At 40.3% G+C, this 16099-nt stretch overlaps 1 long non-coding RNA gene across 1 annotated transcript in view; it reads left to right on the top strand.

The window, feature by feature from the left end:
- The first annotated feature begins 2024 nt into the window (after window positions 1-2024).
- LOC141258164 (uncharacterized) overlaps window positions 2025-16099 on the top strand; it is a 326091-nt gene continuing 312016 nt past the window's right edge. Inside the window, exon 1 of the long non-coding RNA XR_012318219.1 lies at window positions 2025-2421. This is a non-coding gene — a long non-coding RNA (uncharacterized lncRNA). The remainder of the gene's footprint in view (window positions 2422-16099) is intronic.

Consider the following 16099-nt stretch of genomic DNA (forward strand, 5'->3'; position numbering starts at 1 on the left):
CCAGTTTTTTGTGTCTGCAAAACCTTCTGTCTCCGAGTGGTTATAGAACAAAAATCGGCATGTACCAAACTATCCCTAAGGTTAGGAGCTCTTTTAAAGCATGGGAGGAAAGGTTGTGAAAATTCCTTAATGTGAGGGTATGCGGTGCTCAAAATGCTCCAGTGTTTGCGGATGCAACGGTGTATGATGTAGGAAAAGGGGTGATATGTATGTACACAGGGGATCCTGTCGGTGACCGGAAGGCGTGTAGAGGTGGTAGGTCTCAAAGATTCTTGTACTACCCTGTCAGGATAACCCCGTTTTTAGTACAATTATTACGGAAACACACATATGGTCATATTATCGTTAGTTCGGCACATGATGGAAAGTTACAAGGTTATACATCCCGGCTCAGACTAGTTAGATAACAGGAGCAGGGTATTTCATAGAATGTTCTTGAGAGAAAAGGTTCTTGTGAAAAAATTGCATGTGAAGCAGGAGAAAAGAATAAAAGAATGTATGCTATGCAAGGAGTAATAATAACATGATTTTAGAAGCAAGCAATCAAAAATGAAGTAACTATAAAAGTAACTATAGCATGAATATCGATATGTCCTTTACAGGATTAGTCCTCAAAAGGACTGTTTGTTGAGATGGATATGTGTAATATACTTCTGTTCTACCTACACTACCTAATAAACTAGCAAATCTCTCCCTAGCTCAGCAGCACCTCTCCCTACACTGTCTGTTTGCGGAGTAGACTGACGAGCACAGCGGCGCCAGGTCTGATATAGACCTGATGAAACTGTGCGGCTATTAAATCACTGTAATGCCACAATCAACATGGCTGCGGCATTACAGTGAGTGGCAGGCAATCCCTGCATGTTCATTGGCTCTGTAAAGAGCCCCAAACATGCAGGTGCAGGGAGGGGGCCCAAGCAGCCGTCTGAGCATCTCGCAAGTACTCGGCGAGCTCCGAGCATCTCGAGTACTGAGATGCTCAGGCGAGTACCGAGTACTTGCGAGTATGCTCGCTCATCACTAGTGGGAGCCAAAACCAGGTGAGCAACAATCAGAGAAAAGGTATGATAGAAACAAGTCACCAATTCTGCATTTATCACCCATTCCTCCTTTTGGCTCCCACTGCTGAGAAAAAATACTGACCAAATACTGATAGTGGGGCCATGGCCTAGGATGAAGACTGTCTGGTTGGAGTCAAACTTACTCTTCTTTTTCTACTCCTGCAACACAGCTCTTTTTGAGGCCTTCCACATGCTAAATAAGGAGATATTGTAGTTTAGTGAAATACATCTGAAATACTCTGTAACACTTTTAGGTTAAGTTCCCATGATGAGTTTTTGATGATGTGTAGGTTTTTGGGTGGCACTTTTGTTGCTATCATACTTTATCTGCATTATTCAAGGTTTTTTTTATCCTTTATTACTCATTTAAATTAGGCCATTTACAGCTCTTTCATAACATATTATATTATTCCAATATGCTAAGATCTATTAATTAAAATGTAGTTTGTTGGTGGGACAACTCCTTTAAGTTTGTTTCCTTATGAAAAGGTGGTTTATCTTTATATTTGATAATAAGGAAAAACTTCCTCAATTGTAGACATTTTTTAAGAAATATCAAGGTTCGCCCGCGACTTTGTCCAACTTTTTATTTTTGGCCTTTTGTATATTTGAATTTGACAGCCCTGTTCTAGGCCCATCCGCTCACAGCCATAGAGCCTCAGCTCATTTCTTGTATTATGCTTTACATATTACATCATTTTATTTTCTTTTTAAAGATGATTAGCAATTAGAATAGGATAAATGAATAGGCATGATGTACTTTTGCAGGTTCTAACCCCACTAAACTTTTGTACAGTTCCCTTCTATTCCCTCAGTTGTCTCATTCTGCATAGCTAACATTCCTGGCTAATTAAAAAAACACTACATCATTGTTAAATAAAACTGTACCCAGGATTACCCTAATTTCCATATGCAGATTTATCTGCACTGACAGCCCTCTTTTTCTTTTCCTTCTCCCTCTCAGTGTCTCTCCCCATATCTTTGGGCATTGCATTGAGACTGCTTCCAGTAGCTACCTTCCTAATATGCACACAATCAAATAAAGAACATATTAAAGACAATGGACAACTGCTGCGACTGATTTTAATAAAACCTACTGCATTCTTTTACCTGATTTTTAACTTCTTCAGCCTGTGGAGCAGCCTGCTACGGATGGAAAGATGAAAACCTCATGCAGTTGCTATCAGCTGTTTCTGAATTTGCTCTACAGAAAACGGAAAAAACTCACAACGTGAAGAAAAATGATGCATCTTTATCTTCACAACACAAAGATTTTGTCCTGAAAATGAATATACACAGCCTCGGACTTCTTGATGGCCGAAGAAATTACATTGCCTAATCTTTCTCTGCAGTATTTAAGGTACGTAAATGAAACTCTTGTTTTATATAATTACATAAAGCTTTCTTTCGTGTGTGTCAAATCAAGAACATACACAGAACATGTCTTTTACAGTGTGATTATAGAAGCCTGGTGCATTCTCACAGCAAGAACAAAACTAGTGGCTGCCAAGGAAATTAGCTTTGATTTTATTTTCACGGAGCACAAAATATTAGGTCAATTCATTGTACTTCTGTTGTTCTCAGAACCATTTTTATCTGAAAATATTTAAGAAGCTTCATGTTTTTTTGTTTTTTTTTCTCAAGTAAATATTTAAACTTTGATTAAAACAGCGGATTCCTGCAATAAAGTAATTAATGTTACAAAATTAAGTACAGTGTTTAATTTGTCTGTTGTGAAGCAAAAGAATAAGGTAATAATTTTTATTGTACTGTTCAGTCTCAAGACGTTCTCTGTGTTAATTGGGTTAAAAAAAATTGCAGTACTTATTAGAAATTCTAATTTCACAATGCAGCTCTGACAATACGCTCAGCCTGTGAATTATTCACATCTTTAATTTGCTCACTTAATGACAGTGTTCTGTAATCAGAGAGCAGAGCCTGCTTCCCATGCATTATGTATGACGCTCAGGACTTAAATGCAGGACATTATGAAGCTCTCAGTGGTTCAGTAATTAGTTTTCCACAAGGCGGTACTTAGATATTAAAGTACTGGAACGCATATTTCAAACAAACTGCACGCTGTAACTAATGATGTTTTATCCCCAGACAGCCTTGTTCCAATATTTTTTTTTTTCTAAAGAAACACTTGTTGATCCTAGAAAATAAAGACAAGTGGGAAATGACATAAAGAAAGTGTAGTGACTTCTGTTTGGATTTGTATATTTGCTATTATCATGACTTCTGAAATATCTTCCTTTTTCTAAAAAAATGTTTTCCTGTACACTAGATAGACCAGGCCTATGAAATGAAGGAAAATAGATTGAGGCCTATCATAAAGGCTGTGGCCCACATAGCCACTCTTATTTTTATAGCTGACACTATTAGATTGGCATGTACGACCATGACAACCATCTTGGGAAAAGGAACGTCAAAGAAGACTACCAGTACTTGACCAATCTCAAACCATTACAGTATGGATCATGCAGAATTCACATGGAAACTTACTCTTCTTTAATAAAATTATTAACCATACTAATATAATGAGCAATTGCAGTTCTGCAATGTATATTATTTGGAGAAAAGCTACTGTCTGCGTTTTTCCACTACATTAGTCCTACCAAGCAAGGGGACAGGCTGAGTTTAACCAAATATGCAAGCACATATAAATAAACAAAGTTTATGCTGGTCATTGTGTAAGGAGACATAATGGTCTGTAGAACTGCGCTACCTTTACTTTATATTGAAATAGTAACATTTGTTTCACCTAGGAAACTTGGACCATTTCTCATTGCATTTTTAGATTTGAATGAGTATTGCACCCAGGCATACAGAAATGTAGACTCTATAGGCTGGCTGAATCTCTTTTTACGGCTTCCGCAAAATCCTTAGGCAGGAAGTTTTAACACAGAAAGTTTCAAGAAAGAGTGGGCTACAAGCCTTCATCACCAGATAGAGCCATATGCAGCACAGAGAGTCTTCTACACATGGAGTCGGAGTGCCTCATGTAATGAAGATGTAGACTGAAACAGGTCAATGCATTTTAGCAATTAGTTTGGATTCAATGTTTATTAAGCCTGAACTTTACATAAAGCAAGGAACATCCTTCTCTTAATAGAGACCACTTGCATATTTGGCCCTAAGTTAATGGTCTGTTCTGATACATGTCTTAGTGCAACAACTGCAATATTAGGAATTAAGCTGGAACCACAGGGTGCTGGCAAAAATTCACTTTTCATTGCAATAGGGACTGTTGTCTTTTAAAGTGCAATTCATTCCATCTGTACATATAGTATCAGTCAAAACTTTGGACACCCCTATTCAATCAAAGGTTTTCCTCACTCTGATTGGAATGTGCACATTGTACATTCATACTAAAGGCATCAACACAATGAAGGAACACATATGGAAACATAGAATAAAGAAACATGTATGAAACAAATCAGAACCTGTGTCAAACCTTGGATTCCTCAAAATACAGTACCTCTTTTACTCTGATTGCAGCATTATACCCCCTTGGCATTCACACAAGCAGCCACATGGAATGGCTTTCTAACAGTCTTGTTCCCAGAGATGGTCATCACTTGTTGACAGTTTGGGATGAGAGTGAAAGCAAAACAATCTCAATTGAGTTGAGATCAGGTGATTGTGGAGGCCATATCATCTGAAGCAGCATTCCATTCATTTTTGGTCACATAGCCCAGTCATAACATAGAGATGTTTTTTCTCCTTCATTATGTTGCAACCCAATTGATGGTCCTATTAAGTGCAAACCGGATGGGATAGTATGATATTGCAGAAAGTTGTGGTAGTCATGCAGGGTAAATGTGCCTTGAATTTTTAGAATAAATCGCCAACAGCATCACCAGCAAAGCAGCCCCACACCATTATACCGCCTTAATTCTTCACTGTGGGCACCACACATGTGGAAACCATCCACTCATGTTTTTCTGCACCTCACAAAAACATGACAGTTCGTAACAAAAATCTCAAATGTTGATCAATCAGACCACAGTACAGATTTTCATTGATCTAATGTAAAGTCCTTTTGTTGCTTGGCCGAAGCAAGTCTTTTGTTTGTAGTCCTTAGTAGTGGTTTCTTTATAGCAATTCAAGCATCAAAGTCTGATTCTTGCAGACTTTTTTGTACAATTGATGTTAATTAATGTTGAGATATGTCTGCTGCTTGACTGCTATGCATCTTTCATGAGGTCTGTTACCTGAGGTGCTATCTATTTGTCTTTTCTGAAGCTGTGAACTTTGATGAACTTATTCTCTGCAACAGAGCAAAATTCTTGGTCTTCTTTTCATTGGGCAGTCCTTATAAGAGCCAGTTTCATAACGATTGATGGTTTTCATGACTGCACTTGAGGGTACCTTCAAGGTTCCAACAATTTTCTGGATTGACTGACGTTAATGTGTTAAGGTAATGATCGAGTATTATTTTACTTTAATTAATTGAGTGGTTCTTGCCATATTCTAGATTAGAGAAGTTGTGCAATAGACTCAGCACTGTATGGAGCTATGTATCAACACTGCCTCTGCAAAACACTCCTTATGGTCACAGACACTTTCTAAATGCTGTTTAGGACCAAATGCTAAGCGGGCACATTTCCAGGCTGATTGCCATTGAAATGTTATCATTTAGACTTGCGGGCACAGAGGATTCCACGGACTCATGGCAGCAGCAGTGCCTCTGTACTCAGTCGCCAGCTGCCACTATTTTTCCCAGTGTGGCGACCCCACTTTGTACCAGCATGTGTCCAGGAACATCACCCATGCCCTTACCAACGCAGTTACTGGTATGGTCCACTTAACGACCGACACGTGGACAGGTACTTGTGGCCAGGGACGCTACATTTCACTGACTGCAAACTGGGTGAACATTGTGGAGCCTGGGGTCGTGTTCCACCCTGGCACGGCACATGTGCTACCGATGCCGAGGATTGTTGGCCCTTCTTCTATCAGGGTTTCCTCCACCTCCTACACCTGTTCCTGCACCCCGTCCTGCTTCTCATCCTATATCTTTGTTTCGCTCCTCCTCCTCTTCATCCTCCATCTCCGAAATGACCACATCAGTCGCAAGCTGGAAGCTCTGCAGAACTGCCTCAGTGAAGTGGCAACAGGCTCTGCTAATTTGTCTAATAGACACACCGTTGCATAGTTATTGAAAGGAATAACAGACCAGACATATCTGTTTCTTTCGCTGCTGAACCTGCAACCAGGCATGATCATGTGTGATAATGGCTGTAACCTGGTGGCAGCTGGGAAGATTGGCAAGCTCACACACGTACCATGCTTGGCCCACGTGCTCAACTTGGTAGTTCAGCGGTTTCTGAAGACCTACCCAGATTTGCCAGAGCTTCTGATCAAGGTATGCTGCTTCAGCGCCCATCTCCGCAAGTCAGCTACAGCTGCCACTGCTCTAGCAGTGCTGCAGCATTGCATGCAAGTTCCAGCTCACCGACTGATGTGTGAGGTGCCCACACCCTGAAACTCCACACTGCACATTCTGGCAAGGCTTTGTGAGCAGCAGAGGCCAGTTGTCGATTATCAGCTTTAATACACCCATCGATATTCTGGTCAACCTCCGCACATAGCAACTGAAGAGTGGGCATGGATGTCTGACATTTGTGTGGTTCTCCAAGACTTTGAGGACTCCACAAAGATGGTGAGCTGTCAATCATAAAAACCCGATATGAATCTGGTATCGCTGTAATCGCACCTACTCGAAGAAAAAAGTCATTAAATCACTTATACCACACGAGGAACGGTGTAAAAAATAAACTTTAGGGTTATGGTTGTGCTAGGGTTAGGGTTAAAGTTGTATTAGGGTTGGGGTTAGGGTTGTTCTAGGGTTAGGGTTGGCTAGGGTTAAGATTGGGCTAGGGTTGGGGTTGTTTTAGGGTTGAGGTTGAGCTAGGGTTAGGGTTAGGGTTGGGCTAGGGTTAGGGTTGGGCTAGGGTTACCGTTGAGCTAGAGTTGGGCTAGGGTTAGGGTTGGGGTTAGGGTTGGGATTTTTTCAAAAGTAAAGAAAAAAAATGATGACGATATGGCGACCAGTGTTGAGTGCAAGTGCTCGCTACTTGAGTTTGTGTCGGGTGCTCGGGTATGCACTGAGTATCGTGGGTGTTCGAGTGACATGCTTGAGTCTCTGCCCCATGTTCTTCGCGGGCAAAAATAATGTTGCTGGGATCGCCTGCCATGCACGAGCGATCCCCGCATGATTATTTTTTAGGTGTCCAACAACCATGAAACATGCGGGGCAGGGACTCGAGCATGTCACTAGAGCACCCATGATACATGGTGCATACCCGAGTACCCGATGCAAACTGAAGTAGTGAGCACTTGCGCTCAAGACTAATGACAACTTATTCAATATGATGACCTAATGTTATCAAATTCTGTCGTACCTCTGGGTTCAAAATGTACACTATACCTATTGATAAAATCCTTGAGGGGACTAATTTCTAAAATGGAGTCAAATGTGGGGGGTTTCCACTATTTAGGCACATCAGGGGCTCCCAAAATGCGACTTGGCGTCCGCTCTAGATTCCAGCCAATTTTGCATTCAAAAAGTTCCACAGTGCTCCTTCCCTTCTGAAATCTGATGTGCGGCCAAAAAGTGTATTTTCCCCACTTATGGGGTATTGGCATACTCAGGAGAAATTGCACAACTATTTTTAGGTTCCATTTTCTCCTCTTAACCTTGTGAAAATAAAAAATTTGGGGCTAAAACATCATTTTTGTGGAAAAAGTTAGATTTTTTTATTTTCACGGCTCAATGTTATAAACTTCTGTGAAGTACCTGGGGGTTCAAGGTGCTCACCACACATCTAGATAAGTTCCCTGAGGGGTCTAGTTTCCAAAATGGTATCACTGATGGGGGGTTTCCACTGTTTAGGCACTTCAGGGCCACATCCGCTAATTATTCAAGCAAATTTTACATTCAAAAAGTCAAATAGCGGTCCTTCCCTTCCGAACCCTGCCGTGCGCCCAAGCAGTGGTTTTCTCCCACATATGGGGTACCGAATTACTCAGGAGAGATTGCACAATAAGTTGTATCATGCAATTTCTCCTGTTACCCTTATGAAAATGCAAAACAGGGGGCTGAAAAACATCTTTGTGGGAAAAATGTGAAAATTTTATTTTAACGGCTCCATGTTATAAACTTCTGTGAAGCACCTGGGGATTCAAGGTGCTCACCACACATCTAGATAAGTTCCCTGAGGGGTCTAGTTTCCAAAATAGTATCACTTATGGGGAGTTTCCACTGTTTAGGCACATCAGGGTCTCTCTAAACGCAACTCTAATTATTCAAGCAAATTTTACATTCAAAAAGTCAAATGGTGCTCCTTCCCTTCTGAGCCCTGCCGTGTGCCCAAACAGTGTTTTTTACCCACGTATGGGGTATCTGCATGCTCAGTGGAAATTGAACAGCAAATTTTGGGGTCCATGTTTTCCTGTTACCTCTGCAAAAATAAAAAAATTTGGGTCTAAATAACATTTTTGTTAAAAAAGTTAAATGTTCATTTTTTTCTTCCCCATTCCAAAAATTCCTGTGAAGCACCTGAAAGGTTAATACATTTCTTGAATGTGGTTTTAAGTACCTTGAGGGGTGCAGTTTTTAGAATGATGTCACTTTTGGGTATTTTCTGTCATAAAGGCCCCTCAAAGTGACTTCAAATGTGATGTGGTCCCTAAAAAAGTGGTTTTGCAAATTTTGTTGGAAAAATGAGAAATCGCTGGTTGACTTTTAACCCTTATAGCGCCCTAATAAAAAAAAATTGGTTCCAAAATTGTGCTGATGTAAAGTAGACATGTCGGAAATGTTATTTATTAACCATTTTGTGTGATATATCTCTCTAATTTAAGGGCATAAAAATTAAAATTTTGAAAATTGCAAAATTTTCACAATTTTCGCCAAATTTCCGATTTTTTCACAAATAAACGCAAGTGATATTGAAGAAATTTTACCACTATCACGAAGAACAATATGTCACGAAAAAATAATTTCAGAATCAGCGGGATCCATTGAAGCGTTCCAGAGGTAATACCTCATAAAGTGACAGTGGTCAGATTTGTGAAAATTGGCCCAGTCATTCACGTGCAAACCACCCTCGGGGGTAAAGGGGTTAATTTCTAATATAGGATGTATAGGAGTCCCTCTTCCATACATTGAAATTTCCAATTTTTTAAATAAAAATGTCAATTTTGTTTTTTACTTAATTTTTTATTATTTTTTTAAAAATCCTTTTTAAATGTTACCTTTATATACAAGTCATTATACAGGAAAAAAATTTCTTAACATTTTTTTTCCTTTAAACTCAAATTTCTCTTTTTTGTTTTTGAATGTTTTATTGTCTGTCCTGAAAGTGGAGTAAAAGTGTGACACTATTGTTCTCAGCAGAGATCTGGGAGTCAGAGATGCTTCCGGGGTTCTTACACATGCTGATCTCCTTCCATTCAGCATTTTTTCCATCCATTTCAACATTCTCACTGCCCCCCAGACTCCCTTGTAGGGTCTGCTGGAAAAAATGCTCTGATTTCTCATTGACTCTCATTATATTTGTTACTTGAGTACTATGCCAGAAATCTTTCTCCAGTCAGGTATTGGAGCAAGACTTCTGGGTAGGGAATGGCACAGCTCGTCATGAATTAGATGAGCGGTAGCATTGGGCCACCAACACACACCCTTCCCACCCCAGTCCTTGTAGGTGTAAAAATGTCCTCAGCAAAGTATATAGAAATTTTGACTGACCACTTCCATGGTACAAAAAGAAGAACTGTGCCATCTGTAGCAAAATCATCTTCATGCATGACAATGCACCATCTCATGCTGCAAAGAATACCTCTTAGTCTTTGGCTGGCATGAGCATAAAAGGAGTGAAACTCATGGTGTGACCTCCATCCTTCCCTGACCTTAACCTTATTGGACCTTTTGGAGTATCCTCATTCATTTATGAGTGTGGGAGGCAGTTCACATCAAAACAGTAGCTCTGGGAGGCTATTCTGACATCCTGCAAATTTCAAGCAGAAACTCTCTAAAAACTCAAAAGTTCAATGGATACAAGAATTGTGAAGGTGATATCAAAGACGGGGACCTATGTTAGAGGGAATCTTCACCCCCTGGGAGATATCAGACCTCTACTATGAGCATACAGGTTATAGAAAAGTAAATCTATACATACCTGTATGGCCCATAGTAGAGGTTTAATTGCAGAGAAATGTGTTTTTATCAACTCTGTATTGCACAGGCTTGGCGTCCCCCGGACGCCAAGAAATCCACACCTACCTTCTTAGTAATCCCCGAAATTCCTGCCTGTGTGTTTATTTACCATATTTCCCCCTCCCCTGCACGTCACAGGGCCTTGTGACGTGCACTGGTCTCCCTCACTTCCCGGGCATGCGCAAAGCGTCGCTCACATAGGACGCACTTTGTTTCCCCCCAGCCCCATCTGTCTGTGCGCTGCGCTGCAGGGTTCCATTGCGCAGGCACCGGGAAGTCAGTCAGGGCCCTGTGACATGCAGGGGAGGGGGGAAATATGGTAAATAAACACATAGGTGGAGATTTCTGAGATTACTAAGAAGGTAGGCGGGGATTTCTTGGCGTCCAGGGGACGCCAAGCCTGTGCAATACAGAGTTGATAAAAACACATTTCTCTGCAATCAAACCTCTACTATGGGCCATACAGGAATGTATAGATTTACTTTTTTATAACCTGTATGATCATAGTAGAGCTCTGATATCTCCCAGGGGGTGAAGATTCCCTTTAACATAGGTCCCCATCTTTGATATCACCTTCACAATTCTTGTATCCATTGAACTTTTGAGTTTTTAGAGAGTTTCTGCTTGAAATTTGCAGTATGTCAGAATAGCCTCCCAGAGCTACTGTTTTGATGTGAACTGCCTCCCACCCTCATAAATCTTTTTTTGTGCAAAACAGAGTTGATAAAAACACATTTCTCTGCAATCAAACCTCTTAAGATGTTTTTGATTCAATACGCTTTTGATTTCAGTAAATGTGACCTCTTAATGCTACAAATTCAACAAATGACCATCTTCAGTTCTTTACAACATATATAATGTTTGGAAACAGTGCATCTTGAGTTTTATTTTAGTTTTGAAAAAAAATACTGTTATCATTGGGAGGTTTTTCCAATAAAATTTTATTCATATTCTAATCGTTGATGAATTGAACATTATCCTGACTCATTTGCATCGACCACTTAGGAAAATCACAGAAAAATAGCATTTGCATAATAATTTGGAATTTTAAAAGGAAACCCTCAGGCTATGTGTGCACGATGCGGATTTGAAGCAGAAATTTCGCATTTTTGCCTCTCCCTGGGAGAAAAAACGCTTGCGGATTTACATGCGTTTTTGACACGATTTTACATGCGTTTCTTGATGCCTTTTTTGAAGCGTTTTTGTACATCAGTAAATGCTTTTTGGAGCTAAATAAAGTTATTTGGTGGGACTTTGCTTAAACCCTTGGATTACCATAGAATTGGGGTGAGTATATTGGTTCATTTAAATGATTAAAAATGGATCTGTTGTATTTCAAATAAAGTGTTTACACTGTGTCTGTGTGTTTATTAAACTCTTTTTACTCTAATTAAGTTTGGTCATGAAAAGGTCTGATTGACACCTTGTCATCACCAAACAAAAGAGCTGGGTGTCAGCTAATCCCATTCGCCCAATCTTCATTAGCATTTTTGTTCATGTAATTTAGGTGGCTGCTGTGAGCTGTTATTTTTAGCCTGGGAAGGTGCCATTAGGCAAACATTTTCCCTGGCCATAGTTATCATCTCACAGCTGTTTCATTAGCTGCTACATCCCCCTGATCAGCACTCAGCAGCGCTTTGGACACAACGTATTTTTGTTGCATCCAAAATGCAGTGTTCTAATACCGCACTTTTGTTGTCGGTACATGTGAATCTAACGCATATAATGACACTTCAATCCGTCAAAATCTGCAGCGGAGACTAGTGTGTCCGCTACAGAAATTGACATGCTGCGAGTGAGTTTGGGTACGTGGCCATGGTCAGGAGCCACTGCAGGTTTGATGGTGCGTGTTTATACAGCGCAAACCCCCAGCATCCAGATGTTACAGCATAGTGGATGGGATCTCTAGAAATCCCATGTTCACTATACGTGCATCACAGGCTACGAATCACCTGTGGACACTGACATGCGGCGAGTCTTTCAGGACCGCAACATGTCAAATTATCTTGCAGAATCACTAGTCTCCACAACAGCAATTTGACCACTAGAAAGTATTGAATGCGATAAATCAATAAATAATCAAAAAAAAAATATTACTGATAAGGGTTTGTTATAAGTCTCCAAAAATAATGGAAGCAGCGGAGAATATCTTCATAAAGCAAATAGATGAAGCAACGACTCCAGTAGAAGTCATTACTATGGGGGACTTCAACTACCCTGAAATACATTGGGGAACAGAAACCTGTAGTTCAAGCGAAGGTAATAGGTTTTTGACAACTGTGAGAGACAATTACCTTTCACAACTGGTTCAGGACCCAACAAGAAAGGGGGCACTGCTAGACCTAATATTAACCAACAGGCCAGACCGCATATCAAATATACGAGTTGAGGGTCACTTGGGTAATAGCGATCACAAAATAATAAGTTTTCATGTATCCTTTAATAAGATGTGTAGTAAAGGGGTTACAAGGACACTAAACTTCTGGAAGGCAAATTTCCAACGATTGAGAGATGATCTTAGTGCAATAAACTGGGACGATATCCTGAGACATAAAACTACACAAAGCAAATGGGAGACATTAGCATCCTGAATAGGACCTGTGCACAATATATACCCTATGGGAATAAAGATGCTAGAAATAGGAGGAAACCACTATGGCTAAATAGAGCTGTAAGGGGCGCAATAAGTGAAAAAAAGAAAGCATTTAGAGAACTAAAGCAAGTAAGTAGTGATGAGGCATTAAATAAATACAGAAAATTAAATAAATTCTGTAAAAACCAAATCAAGGCAGCAAAGATTGAGACAGAGAGACTCATTGCCAGAGAAAGTAAAAATAATCCCAAAATATTCTTTAACTACATAAATAGTAAAAAACTAAAAAAATTATAATGTTTGCCCCCTTAAAAATAGTCTGGGTGAAATGGTGGATAAGGATAAGGAAAAAGCCAATATGCTAAATATTTTTTTTTCAACAGTATTTACACAAGAAAATCGCATGACAGAAAACATGATCAGTGATGACAAAAATTCACCATCAAATGTCACTGGCTTAACCCAGCAGGAAGTATGGCGGCGTCTAAAAATCACTAAAGTTGACAAATCCCCGGGCCCAGATGGGATACACCCGCGAGTACTGCAGGAATTAAGTAACGTCATAGATAGACCATTATTTTTTATCTTTAAAGATTCCATAATAACCGGGTCTGTTCCACAGGACTGGCGTATAGCAAATTTGGTGCCAATATTCAAAAAGGGGACAAAAACCAAACTTGGAAATTATAGGCCATTAAGCTTAACCTCTACTGTGGGTAAAATCCTGGAGGGTTTCCTAAGATATGCTATACTAGAGTATCTGAAGGAGAATAACCTCATGACCCAATATCGACATGGGTTTACGAGGGACCATTCCTGTCAAACTAATCTGATCAGCTTTTATGAGGAGGCAAGTTCCGGACTGGACCAAGGAAATGCAGTGGATGTTGTCTATATGGACTTTTCAAAAGCTTTTGCTATGGTTCCACACAAAAGGTTGATACATAAAATGAGAACAATGGGGATAGGGGAAAATATATGTATGTGGGTTAAGAACTGGCGCAGTGATAGGAAACAAAGGGTGGTTATTAATGGAACACACTCAGACTGGGTTACAGTTAACAGTGGGGTACTGCAGGGGTCAGTATTGGGCCCTCTTCTTTTTAACATATTTATTAATGACCTTGTAAGGGGCATACAGAGTAGCATTTCAATATTTGCAGACGACACTAAACTCTGCAGGGTAATCAATACAGAGGAGGACAATTTTATATTACAGGAGGATCTATGTAAACTAGAAGCTTGGGCTGATAAATGGCAAATGAGCTTTAATGGGGATAAATGTAAGGTAATGCACTTGGGCAAAGGAAATAAAATGCATAATTATACGCTGAATTGTAAAACACTGGGCAAAACGGTCACTGAAAAGGACCTGGGTGTATTGGTGAACGACAGGCTCATGTTTGGTGGCCAGTGTCAGGCAGCTGCTGCAAAGGCAAATAAAATAATGGGATGCATTAAAAGAGGCATAGATGCTTGTGAGGAGAACATAATTTTACCTCTACACAAGTCACTAGTGTGACCACACTTAGAATACTGTACAGTTCTGGTCTCCGGTGTATAAGAAAGACATAGCTGAACTAGAGCGGATGCAGAGAAGAGCGACCAAGATTATTAGAGGACTGGGGGGTCTGCAATACCAAGACAAGTTATTACACTTGGAGTTATTTACTTTGGAAAAACTAAAACTTAGGGGTGATCTTATTATTATGTACTAGTATATAAGGGGACAGTACAAAGACCTTGCTACTAGTGATGAGCGAGCACTAAAATGCTCAGGTACTTGTTGCTCGGGTCGAGCAAATTGGAATACTCGGGTGCTCGACCCGAGCAACGAGCCCAATTTAAGTCTATGGGAAACTCAAGCATTTTTCAGGCGGTTCCCCCCGGACAGTCTGCAGAGGGCCTAAAAATTGCCCAAATCGATGGGAACAGTGCTCAAATGGCATGGGGACAGCATGGGGAAGACCCCTGGAAGCATTTCTGACTCACAGGTCACTTCTGTTAACAACATTGTCAGAGGTATTACGCCACTTTTACGCACTCACAGTAAAACATATAAAAACAAAACCAAAATGGATTTTCCTGGGAAATATGTTAAGGAACATCTTTTCCAGGGTAATGACTTGTATATAAAGCAAAATAAATAACCAAAAACAAAAAAACAAAAATGCTCCTCCACACCTTGGGCTATATTCACATGTAGCGTTTTTGATGCGTTTTTTTCACTTTTGCATTGCTTTCAACCGTGACAAAAGCATTCACCAGAAAATGTCATTTTAACATTTTACAACCTTATCTGGCCATGTGGTGTGTGAGATATCATCAGACACATCGTATTTCATTTATGAAGGTGGGACTCTGAAAGTCACAAAGCCTATTTTTATAGGGCCATCAGGCGAACTTTACTATTCTTAAAGGGCCTCACTATTCTTAGAGAGCCATCAGTCGGCTATGTTTTATTGTTCCCATTACTAAAGAGTGGTCTCCTATACTGTTATTGCGTATGCAGTGAGTGGCAGGGCTGTTCAAAATTTGGATGCACCCCAATACCCCTTTGAAGAGACTTAGAGAAGGGCCTCCTGAAAACAATGTTCCCATTATTAGGAAGTAGGTCTCACATTGTGTTTGCCTATGCAGTGAATGCAAGGGTTGCCAAAAATTTGGAGGCACTCCAATGCCCCTTGGAAGAGACGTGGAGGTCAGAGGGCCTCCTTAAAACAATGTTCCCATTATTAGGAAGTGGGTCTCCCATTGCGTTTGCCCTTGCAGTGAATGCAAGGGCTGCCAAAAATTGGAAGGCACTCCAATGACCATTGGAATAGACGTGGAGGAGGGCCTCATAAAAAAATGTTCCCATTCGAAAGTAGCGGGCCTCCTATACTTGTAATGCCCATGCACTAAGTGTATGGGCTGTGAAATATTTACCCCTGGGGGGTATACATGAACATACTGTATAAAATTTTTTTTTTTTACGGGCATCATAAACACCCTTTAAAAAAATTATGCGGGTGTTGCATCACTGACCACGGTCACCCTGGTGATATGGTGGTGGAGGATGAGGAGAAAGAGGAGGACAAGAGCAAATAGACAAAATCAGAAAGCGTATGCCCATGTGTGGATGTGGAGAGGTGCATGGGAATACACCTCCCAAAAAAAGACACTGAATTTGAGTGATTTGAGTTTATGTTAAGCTGCTATCATTCGGTGGTGTTGAGA

The sequence above is a fragment of the Phyllobates terribilis genome, unplaced genomic scaffold, assembly GCF_046119375.1.
Source record: "Phyllobates terribilis strain yellow unplaced genomic scaffold, ASM4611937v1 Scaffold_3__8_contigs__length_932513732, whole genome shotgun sequence".
Taxonomy (NCBI): Eukaryota; Metazoa; Chordata; class Amphibia; order Anura; family Dendrobatidae; genus Phyllobates; species Phyllobates terribilis.